At 35.3% G+C, this 7,770-nt stretch overlaps 1 long non-coding RNA gene and 1 pseudogene across 5 annotated transcripts; one reads left to right on the plus strand and one right to left on the minus strand.

Moving 5' to 3' along the window:
* Window positions 1-985: 985 nt before the first annotated feature.
* LOC140014440 (uncharacterized) lies at window positions 986-4,271 on the minus strand. Of its 5 annotated transcripts, XR_011821194.1 has the most exons (5): window positions 3,978-4,132; window positions 3,493-3,568; window positions 3,031-3,062; window positions 2,464-2,944; window positions 986-2,361 (listed from the first exon to the last, which is right to left on the minus strand). It is a non-coding gene; the product is annotated as an uncharacterized lncRNA (long non-coding RNA). The 5 variants fall into 5 exon arrangements; XR_011821195.1 differs by having other exon boundaries at window positions 986-2,944; window positions 4,062-4,271; XR_011821193.1 differs by having other exon boundaries at window positions 986-2,944.
* A 362-nt stretch (window positions 4,272-4,633) lies between these two features.
* LOC113708230 (probable LRR receptor-like serine/threonine-protein kinase At1g07650) lies at window positions 4,634-6,870 on the plus strand (annotated as a pseudogene).
* Window positions 6,871-7,770: the final 900 nt, after the last annotated feature.

Below are 7,770 nucleotides of genomic sequence, written 5' to 3' on the forward strand. Positions count from 1 at the left end.
CTTAACAGGTTTATCAATACTAGGAGGGGATCACCGCGCGTTGCGCGGTGTTAATTTCATGTTGCCCAGAAAATGCCCAGATTTTCAAGTGGAGATATCATAAATCGTATGCATTGCATTTAAGTTATTTGGTTATAAAATGATTAAGCTTTTAAATAAGCAATGTTGTAAGAAAATGCGAGTAAATAAAGGTTTGCATCTAACATGGTGTCGAGAAAAAGATCGAAAAGAAAATAATTGAGACGAATAAAATTGAAGCTCATCAGTATGATTTTGCTTCATGTAGAGATGGGATGAAGTGTTGGGAAAAGTAAATGGGAGATTCAAAAATATTAAACAATGAGTAAACACTATTAATTTTTTTCTATTATTCTATGGAGAATTGATTATCGGTGGTGTTTTTAAATTTACAGCGAGCATTAATTTTGATGTTGTTCAATCGTTTCTATGTTGTTTATCCAATTCTTTGCATGTAACATGAAAATCGGAACAACTAACGCAACAACTCTGGTCAGGAGAATGGAAGTGTGATACATGGTACGGAGTAGGTGTACACTGAGAATGAAGGGGGTTCATATTTCTGAAAAAGGATCCGCCGTGCAACAATCTATTTTCACAGTCAAAGGAAACGTTTTCTAGCCGAAGTTTATTGTTGGGAGAATGAAATAACCAATTGACAAATAGAAAGGTGGAATTCTTGGCTCACTTGAGTTTCATGCCATAACAGGCCATTTATATGAAATTAATTACTGATTATGCGGAATAAGGTAGCAGGAAAATGGTGAAAGCATGCAAATTGCCCAATCCTGACCATCTAACTTGCAAATTGTTGTGATGACAGATGTTGAATTATTTGAGGCCATATAATTAGGAGGCATATAATTAGTAAAAATAATTATTGAATTAAAGAGGTAAGTAAAAATTGCAATTCAGTGTCATTAAGAATACAACCCACCGTAACTGGACAAAATTAGGAAGTACATAATAGGTCCAATATACACAATATGATGCATTGAAACAAAAGTTGGTCACTATCTTTACAAACAAAACCTCTTATTTAAAATGTAAAAGGTACATAATGTCTACAATAATATGTATCCAAAAATGAGGCTAATAAATAATCACTGTAGATCCATGCAAGACAGACATAGAAATAATTCCAATCTTGATTCTAGGGGTGCATGACACTTCAATCATGATAATGCAAGGGAAACGGTAAGAGTTCTTCCACACTTCGGGCTTTGACTCATTGCTAAGCAAAACAAGCCAAACAAATCATTAAGCATTCTCTCAAATAATTTACTTAATTTGAACTCAAGCCACACAATCAAATAACAGTAAGTATAAAGATATCTGATTGGGCCTAGAACAACAAAGCCTAAAGAAGTGTCAGATGTTTTAAATGAGGTCCTTTAATCTCTATATCTTGACTAATAACCTGCACATAGAACAGCAGAAACATATTCCAAGGAAAATGAAGAAAATTCTCTTAACAAATTTTGCAAGTCAGCAAAATGTTGAACTCAAAGTCATAGCTCAGGAAATCCTCATCAATCCATTTTAGCTGCGAGCAGTAAAGGCAAGTTACATTAAATAGCTATCAATGATACAGTCAACCAAACATAGTAGCTCTAGTATGGTAAAAGAATATTGAAATGGTCAAATAATAGTGAATTTCCCAAAGAATAGGAAACTTAAATGACCAATGCCTATCTTAGCGCCAAGTAACCCAAGGGTCTTTTCTTGAAACTCAATCTCTAGCTTTTTCTTAACATTTTAATCATTACAGTAATGACCATAATGATTTCAGTATCAGTATTTCAACTTGCACTTTTTCGCACACCTTTCTTCTTTTCTTTTACGTCCCTCCTCACACTGCCAATGCCTCTCATCCTTTTTTCAACAAGTTTATACCTATAAATATTGAAGTTCAAGAAATGAACCCAAAAGGTTAAAGGTGAAATATACAAATTTATTACCAAGTAAAACTTACTCTAACAACAAAAGTGTAATCAATCTATAAAATTAATCAATGAAAAGAAACTAATGATTCGTTATTCAAAAGCCCATCAAAAGAAGATAACATTTTCACACTACAAAATAGTCTATCTAGATAGCCAAATAAGGAAGCTGACATGCTATGGAGTTCCAAATACGGATGTGCACAATATCTGCTCAACCAAGTCACCTAGTTTAAGGTATTCTCACCTATCAATTAAACAGAACCTCAATTAATTAGAACTTATACTATCATTAAAACCCAAAAAAGGAAAAACAACAATAAAAGGTGAACAAACACCTACTTAAAGGCTATCTTCACCATTTGTTTATTCCTGGACCACAAATAAAGATTGCTTCTTCCTGTAGTGGATACCAGAAAAAGAAGAAAGAAGAAAGAAAAGGTTAGAGATAAAAATCTGATGGGGAAAAATTTATCCCTGAGAAATTGCAATGGCAAAGAACCTTCGGTTGTGTAGACAATCATCTCTCTAGTCTTACTCTCAAACATATACTACTTTAGAAATATTGACTTGTCCTAAAAGATGCAGAGACAGAAATTGCATGAAGACCAGGTCCCATATTCAGTGAAAAAACAAGAAAAGAACAAAAGGATTCAACTTTTAACTGAGCAAAAAATGATTCCTGAACCAGCTTAGAGGTTTCTTCGAAAAATCTTTAAACTTCTCTGTAAAAGTGAAAGTGAAAAATCTTAACCTCGACCCTTTTGTTCCATATTAGTTAATGTTATTTATCATTTAGCTTCTGATTTAACAGATGCACTTGATCTAATTTTGGCAGATTTCATTTTGACAGGTAAAAGGATTCACTCAAAGCTAGTATTTAAGAGAAAAATAGTAAAATCTAAAAACAAAAGGCCCAAAGTACCGTGAAAATAATAGGAGCAGGAGTTTTACCACAAATTTTTGCCATCCTCCACAAATTTCTGTCATAGAGGGAAAGAGGGAAGGTCACAAATTGAAAAGGGAAACAAACTAGAGCAAAAAACTTATGGGCTAAAAAGTTTCTTACCACAGAGGTTGTTCTTCCTTTTCTTCCTCACTCTGTAAAAATGCAAATTGTAATATGAAAGTATAAACGAAGTAAAAATACGGGAAAAATCACAGATGAATGTGCGCCAAGAAAAGAAGCAATCAGTGTTTCTACAACAGGGGCTCTAGAATGCATAGGTGTTTTAGGGATTAAATGCTTCTAGAATGCTTTAAGAAACCACTATAACTCATACTTTCTGTCAAACAGCACCAGAAAAAATGTTTATAGAGGAAAACATTGATGTTCATGCCTATTTTTCAGCTAAAACCTAATAAATTCATCTTCCTTTCTATAAAAATAATAGTATAATCCAATAAAATAAAAGACAAAATAAAAACTTCAAGTGATTTGAGAGTAGAGACCGAAATTAAAATAACAAAGTTTTTATCGGCAAAAAATAAATAAACAAATAAATCAATAGATAAATAAAGCAGAACAGACCTTTAGAGGACAGAAAAGGATGGAATATATCCACAAGTACTTGCATTTGCATCCCATAAAAGTTTTCATCTTTTTCCTGCAAAGAAAATACTATAAAAATTAGGAAATCAGATAAATAAAACATAAGAGACATAAAATAAAATAAAAAATCTTAAGATATAAAGATTAGAAGATCAAAGTTCTTATCGCTAAGAAAATAATTGACTAACAAAGATATTAAACCAAGCTTTATTAATTTTTAAGCAAATAAAGACCATTGGAAGAACAGAGAAAAGTTAAGTAAATCTACAAGTTATTTGTAGCTCATCTCATCTAAAAAGATCAGAAACAAAAGCTAGAAAATTGAAGGTCATCTGTGGCTGTTGTTGACCTTAATTTTTAGAGAAAACAATACAGAAAAAATCGGAGAGGTATGGAAGAATTGTTGGTCCGCCGGTGAGTTTGATAAGAGAAGAAAGTAAGTGACAGCTATGGAGAGTGTTTACCAAGCCCTATTCGCAGTCGTATAGAAATCAGAGGAGGAGGAAGATAAGAATATGATGGTAGTAATCCTCGAGCCACTAACCAACCTTCAATTGATGTGATTTTCTCTGCTACTGCATGTCTTAGATTGGATCCAGTGGATAATAGGTTGAGCTTAGCAACAAACAACGGTGCATGCTTTTTAAAAAGAAGGGCAAAATCGTAAAACCATGGAAACCCACATTGAGCCCATCACTTTCGTCTCAGCAGGTCAGCACATTGAGCCATATTGAGCTCAGCAGGTCAGCTGGTCTTCATTTTCGTCTCTCGGACAAAAAACACTTCTCCTCCCAGCGGACAAAAGCAAGAATCCGAATTCTCCTCCCAGCGAAAGCACGCGAGCCCCACGTGATGGACGACGACCCCCCAGCGAATGAAATGCAGCCACATCAGCACAACCACCGGATCCTTTCGTGCTTTTACTATATAGGTTGAAGACTAAATTGGTGGGCATCTAGAACATCAAGGTGCAAATTGTCCAAAAAGAAATTCATTTAGGTTTCGAATAATGCTATAGATTTTTTCATTCGAGGACAGCAGTAACAACAGGTATGCTTTATGTACATGTGTATATATATATAATAATCAGTTAACGGGACAGCAAGTGTCCTTTGTATACATGGCAGGGAGTCAACTTGGCTTTGCATATTATAGTCCTTTCAGTTTCTCTGCAGCATTGGGAAATGATAAGCACAAGAATAAAATTAAATTAGGGATAATTTCAGAAACAGTCTCAAGGACCTCCCCTGAAGTTCCGAAAATACCTTATACCTCTCCTGTCAGATTATTGGGCCCCAAAATGACAACATGGACATTGAATTGACAGAAATATCCCTGCTGTTGAAGTAATATATTCTGATAATAATATGAATTAATTAGTGAAATGTCTAATACATAGGATTAACTAACTTAACTGGAACATTTTAATCAGTTCTTGTAAATGGATCCTTAGATGAAAACGATTTTCAGAGCAATTAAATCAAATCCTTTGGTCCATGATTGTTCTCCATAAGTTAAGGTTTTCAACTATAGCTTTTTTCTGTTTTGCTTCAGCAAACTGTTATCTAAAAATGTCCTACAAATCTCTATAAATAATTTGGTTGATTTATAGGTTTCCAAGTGCTCCTTGCTTTGATAAACCAAAGGACAATGAAATTTAATTGTGATCCAAGTATCTTCTGTCTCAATAATTTCTAAATAATTTATATTCTGATTATTCAAAACTAAAGTTGCAGCTTTACTTCATGATGCAGGGTCAATTATCAGATGGTACTGTAATTGCTGTAAAGCAACTTTCTTCCAAGTCTAAACAAGGGAACCTCGAATTTGTGACTGAAATAGGAATGATATCTGCTTTGCAACATCCTAATCTTATGAAGCTGTATGGGTTCTGTGTTGAAGGAAATCATTTAATGCTTATCTACGAATTCATGGCAAACAACTGTGTATCACGAGCTCTTTTCAATAAGCTCAGCTCTATTCAACGAACAAGTGCAAGTAAATTTGAAAGAGATGCACATAATTTTGGTGGATATATAGCAAACTAAGTAACTAGTTTGTCTTTCAAATGTCAACAGGAAAAGATTCAGCAAGCAAGATAAAGTTAGACTGGCCAACAAGAAGGAAAATTTGCCTAGACGTAGCCCGAGGTCTGGCCTACCTCCATGAAGAGTCAAGACTGAAAATTGTCCACAGAGACATCAAGACTAGCAATATTTTGCTTGACAAGGACCTCAATGCTAAAATCTCTGATTTTGGCCTGGCGAAGCTAAATGAGGACGATTGTAGTCACATTGGCACCCGGATTGCCTGAACTATGTAAGTTCGTTGTGTCCATGTTTTTGGAGAATCTGTAGAGGTTTTAGCTCCTGCTTCAGATATCTCATCATATATAAATGGCAATGTGATAATAAAACAGGTTAAAACTTAGCTTCATTAATCATGTGGCTAAAGCTTAAATGCCTGCCTTCATTTTGTCACTTTGACATATCTGCCATATCAGCGGGTTGGTCTTTGTTTTCACCTCTGAAAACAAAGCAACAAGAGCTTCCTTTGATAGTGATCATAACCTCGTGACCTGCTTATATTGTAATGAATGTTCCCTTAATACTTGCTCATGCAGAGGTTACATGGCTCCTGAGTACGCGATGCGCGGTTACTTGACTGCTAAAGCAGATGTTTACAGCTATGGAGTTGTAGCATTGGAAATAGTCAGTGGGAAAAACAACACAAATTACAGGCCAAAGGAAGAATGTGTTTATCTTCTTGATGAGGTAAAACTGAAATTCTTCAATTCTATTATTTTTACTTCGATTTCCACTAGTAATTCTCACACATTCACAATCTGAAACCTGATCAGTATCTCATTGTCTTTCCGACTAAATTGCCGTAAAATTTCCAAGCCTACACTGTCTTCCCTCATAGGATTCTGATGCAGCTTGTTCCAGTCTAACTTTTGTCATTTCATTCTTCTGACCAGGCCTATGTTTTACAAGAGAGAGGCAGTCTACTAGAACTGGTTGATCCAGACTTGGGTCCGAATATTCATCAGAAAAGGCAACTCTCATGCTAAATGTGGCCCTTCTATATACAAATGCATCCCCAACTCTCAGGCCTACAATGTCTCAAGTTGTGAGCATGCTGGAAGGCCAAACAGATGTTCAGGACATACTTTCTGAGCCAGGGTTCTCAACTGCCCCTTCAAAATTCAAGAACATAAGAAACCATTTCTGGCAAAATCCAAGTCCCAGTCAGACTCAAAGCATTTCATCAAGCGGTCCACATTCCTGTTCATCCGTCTCAAATGCAAATATTGAAGAGAATAGAACCTTTCAGAACATATTGAGTAAAAAGTAGTATTCTATACACAAGTAAGTGTATATAGCATAGCAGTAACCGCAGGTGAAGTCGCCTTGAACATGTTTGTGGGTAGTTCAGCTTATACTTGTATGAGCACTTTTGCAGAAACCTCAGCCACAACCCAACAATGTTGACAGCTTTCTGTTGCAACTCCCATGCAAGCAAATATATAGACCTCCAAAGCAACACTACTGTTTCTTTTTACCGTTACAAACAACTGCTTTGAGAGCCGTTGGCATGAAGCAGAAGACAATTTCTTGCAATACATCCTTACCTTTTTCCATCAGTTTCACATACACCCTCTGAAATTTCAAAGGAATAAGATTCTATTGAAATTTTCAACATAAACATCCTCACTAATGACAATCTTGAGGACAGAGGTGGAATTTTTTATTTTCTCTCTCCTGATACACATTTTATATTCATTGTCCATGTCAATTGGGTTGAATCTGATACTATCTACTTAGTTCTAGGGGAGGTATAAGGGATTTTCGGAACTTCAGGGGAGGTCCTTGAGACTGTCAGAAACCTCAGGGGAGGTTTCTGAAATTAACCCATTAAATTAAACACCTAATGCATCTTAAGTAGTTCGCAGATTCATTGCAATTCAAGGCATGCTTTCTTAACCTTGGTGAATATCATAGTGGGATCCAAGGGCCAATTAGGAAAAACTCCCAGAGAGTAAAGATTAATAAAAATTGATCAAGTTTAACATTTGGAAGTTAAACGGGATAGCAACAAAATTTCAAAGGCTTTCGTGATTTCTTTTTCCTTCTTTCAGGATAGTATGTACCGGAACAGCTTGAATTTTTCAAAATGTCTCATGGGTATTATTAATAGCTAAGCCTTGATTAGAGATTGAAAATGTCTCATGGGTTCTCACTACGTGCATTAGCT

This window comes from Coffea arabica, chromosome 9c (genome assembly GCF_036785885.1).
Source record: "Coffea arabica cultivar ET-39 chromosome 9c, Coffea Arabica ET-39 HiFi, whole genome shotgun sequence".
NCBI classification, from domain to species: Eukaryota; Viridiplantae; Streptophyta; class Magnoliopsida; order Gentianales; family Rubiaceae; genus Coffea; species Coffea arabica.